Source organism: Loxodonta africana, chromosome 2, assembly GCF_030014295.1.
Source record: "Loxodonta africana isolate mLoxAfr1 chromosome 2, mLoxAfr1.hap2, whole genome shotgun sequence".
NCBI classification, from domain to species: domain Eukaryota; kingdom Metazoa; phylum Chordata; class Mammalia; order Proboscidea; family Elephantidae; genus Loxodonta; species Loxodonta africana.
The window spans coordinates 30384261-30388568 of record NC_087343.1 but is presented as its reverse complement, the minus strand read 5'-3'; positions in this window follow the sequence as shown (position 1 = coordinate 30388568).

Genomic DNA, 4308 nt, shown 5'->3' with positions numbered 1-4308 from the left:
ACCAGTTAATATGACTATTATTCAAATTATGCACCAATCACTAAGACCAAAGATGAAGAAATTGAAGATTTTTACCAACATCTGCAGTCTGAAATTGATCAATGCAATTCAAGGTTCATTAATAATTAATGGTCATAGGAATGCTAACTTTGGAAACAAAGAAGAATGATCAGTCGATGGAAAATATGGCCTTGGTGATAGAAATGCTGCTGTAGATCCCATGATAGAATTTTGCAAGATCAATGACTTCTTCATTGCAAACACCTTTTTTTCAACAACAAAAAAGGCAACTATGCACATGGACCTTGTCTGATGGAATACACAGGAATCAATCTGACTGTATCTGTGGAAAGAGGCCCTGGAAAAAACACAATATTATCGTTCAGAATAAGACCAGCTGCCGACTATGGAACAGACCATCAATTGTTCATAAGTAAGTCCAAGTTGAAGCTCAAGGAAATTAGAATAAGCCCATTAAAGCCAAAGTATAAACTTGATTATGTCTTACCTGAATTTAGAGACTATTCCTAAAGCAGATCTGACACATTGAACACTAATAACTGAAGGCCAGATGAGTTGTGGAATGAGAGCAAGGGCATCATACATGAAGAAAGCAAGTGGTACTTTGTTTCTCCTGGACTTATTTTAATTTTCTTGAGCTTCAACTTGAACTTGAATATGAGCAATTGATGGTTTGTTCTGCAGTCACCTCTTGGTTTTGTTTTGTCTAATGATGTTAAGCTTCTCCATTGTCTCTTTCCACAGATGTATTCGATTTGATTCCTGTATATTCAACTGGCGAGGTCCACATTTCTAATCACTGTTTATGTTGTTGAAAAAAGTTATTTGCAGTGAATAAGCCATTGATCTTACAAAATTCTATCACGCATCTCTGGTGTCATTTCTATTACTAAGGCCATATTTTCCAACTACCAATCCTTCTTTGTTTCCAACTTTTGCATTCCAATCACCAGTAAATAACAATGAATCATGGTTACATTTTGTCATCTCTTTCAGACTGCAGAAGTTGGTAAAAATTTTTAATCTCTTCATTTTTAGCATGAAGGAATGGTGCAAAAATTTGAATAATAATTTATTTCCTACTTTTCCTTGTAGCTGTACGGATATTATCAATGGCAGTATTGTAATTCAGAATCGATTTTGAAATGCTTTTATTTTTGAAGGTGAATGTGATGTCATTCCTTTTCAAGTTGTCATTCCTGGCATAGTAGACCATATGATTGTCCATATCAAAATGGTCAATACCAGTCCATTTCAGATCACTAATGCCTAGGATACTCATCTTTATGCGTTCCATTTCATTTTTTGATGACTTCCAATTTTCCTAGATTCCTACTTCCTACATTTTACGTTCTGATAATTAATGGATATTTAGAGCTGTTTATTCTCATTTTGAATCATGCCGTATCAGCAAATGAAGTTCCTGAAAGTTTTACTCAATCCACATCATTAACGTTGAATCTGCTTTGAGGAGTCAGCCCTTCCCCAGTCATATTTTGAGTACCTCTCCACAAAGGCTTGTCTTTTGCACTGTAGCAGTCATAGTTCTCCTTCTATTCATAAATTTTCACTGAACTTTTTTTTTTTTTTTTTAGAAGTAGCTCATCAGATCCTTCTTCCTAGTCTGTCTTGGCCTTGGAACTCTGCTGAAACCTGTCCAGCATGGACAACTCTGCTGATTTTGATATTTGAAATACTGATGGCATAGCTTCCAGCATCACGGCAACATGCAAGCCACCACAGTATGACAAACTGACAGACGTGTGGTGGTCATTTCATAATAGAAAACATAATGTAAGAAAACTAATAGACAAAATAAAATCATCAAACCAACCCAAACAATGCAAACTAATTATCTGATAAATTTCAGCATTAATTAATGAATTAAGTTGCTTGGCAAATACGACTGGAAAATAACTATTAAACTTGATAAAGATTGTATATTAAAAAAAAGAACTACAAAAACCTTGATACTTATTGCATATATTTTAATGTCAACTATTATTTTCTAGACTAATGAAAGTTTCTCCAATATAATTAAATTATTTACACTAGAAGTATTGGGGAAAAAATACAAATAAAAAATAATAGTTGTCAGCATTGATAGAGATTCACTGTCTTTATTTGCCAATAATATTATATTCACTGAAAACTAGGAGGTTTAAGAAAGTAGTAAACAAAGAAAATAATTCAAATGAAACAATAGATTATAAATATCAATAGCATATTTCTAATCAACAAGATAATTCTTACTGCAAAAATATATCTTTGCCATCATCAATAAGAACTATAAATGTGTGAAAAAATATTTTAGGCAAGAATACATAATACATAAACCCAGAATACATAAGATACTTATAAAATACATTTAAAAATTCTGACAAAACATAGGTTATGATCTGAATTAATAGAGAAATATTCTTAACTCTTGGATGAAATGGCTCAATATAATAAAGATGTCATCTTATGAAATTAATTCAAACAGACACACATTTGTGGGTTTTGCCTCCAAGAGCCCAACAGGTTTTTATCGTGAATAGCCAAAAGAGATTTCCAGAGAATTTTATAAGTTAGTAAGAGTTAAATAATTTTTGTAAATACTCAGGAGTCAAGGAGGTCGAGCACTGTTTAAGTGTGGGCTAGGCATCATGAGTTCATTCCAAAGAGTACCGTATGGATATGGATAAGAAGAGTAAATTTACAGTGAAGAAACCTGACAAACAGTACCTCAGCCAAAAAATCAACGTTAAAATCAGCAGTGATAAGTCACATGGATAGTATGAGTCTTAATAGGAGGTGATGAAAATGGCATTTTGCCTGTGTGGCATCCCTTTCAAAAAACTCAAAACCCAGTCTAATCATAAATAAAATATCAGATAAATTCCAATTGAAGGATATTTTATAAAACATATTCCCAGCACTCCAACCTGTCAAGGTCATAAACCCAAGGGAAGTCAGAGAAAATGTCACAGCCAAGAGGAGCCTAAGGAAATATGACTAATAAATATAATACCATAACTTGGATGGGATCCTGAAAAGAAAAATTAAAAAAAAAAAAAAAAACTAAGCAAAATTGAATAATCAACTTTAATAATAACATATTAATACTGGTTAATTTATTGTGACAAATATACTAAGAGGTTAATAATAGGAAAAGTTTGGCATGAGGATATGCGAACTCTGTTCTATCTTCGTAAGTTTTCTGTAAGCCTGAAAGTGTTCTAAAATAAAAAAGTTGATTTAAACAATAGGAAGACAAAACTCTAAGTTAAAAACTAATTATAATATATGAACAGGAAATTTATAAAAGACAAAACCCTAAAGACTAACTGGCATATGAGTAGATATGTATACCCAGTGCCCACGAGTCCTTACCAATTATACTATGGGAAATTGAAACTTCAATGAGATATCATTTTACATATTGACATAGGCAAAATTATATAGCTGTACAATGCAAAGTTTGGATGAGGTTTCTAGGAAATGGGAACAATACTCCCAGTTGAAGTTCATATAGTATAGTCATTCAAAAATTCATCCAGGCAGTGTTTAGTGAAATTAAGTATACATATCACGAATAAACTAGTACTTCCACTTCTCATGGGTATATTTCCCCAAAAAAAGAAATTTCAAAGAAAATCCTAAAACAACATGTACGAGGATGTTCATTGAAGCATTGTCAGTGTTGTTGTTAGGTAACATCGAGTCGGCTCTGACTCATAGCAACCCATGTACAACAGAACAAAACACTGCCTAGTCTGTGCCATCTTCACAATAGCTATTTTTGAGCCACTGTGTCAACCACCTCTTCTAGGATCTTCCTTTTTTCGCTGACCCTCTACTTTAGCAAGCATGATGTCCTTCTCCAGGGACTGGTTACTCCTGAAAACATATTGAACGTACATGAGAAGAAGTCTCGCCATCCTCACTTCCAAGGAGCGTTCTGGCTGCATTTCTTCCAAAAAAGACTTATTTGTTCTTCTGGCAGTCCATGGCATGTTCAATATTCTTCACCAATACCATGATACAAAGGCATCAGTTTTCCTCGATCTTCCTTGTACCTTGCCCATCACTGGCATGCATGTGAGGCAATTGAAAATATAATGACTTGCATCAAGTGCACTTTAGTTCTCAAAGTGACATCTACGCTTTTTAACACTTTAAAGAGAAATTTTGCAGCAGATTTGGCCAATGCAATATGTCCTTCGATTTCCTGACTGCTGTTTCCATGGGCATTGATTATGGATTCAAATACCATGAAATCCTTGGCAGTGTCAATCTTTTCTC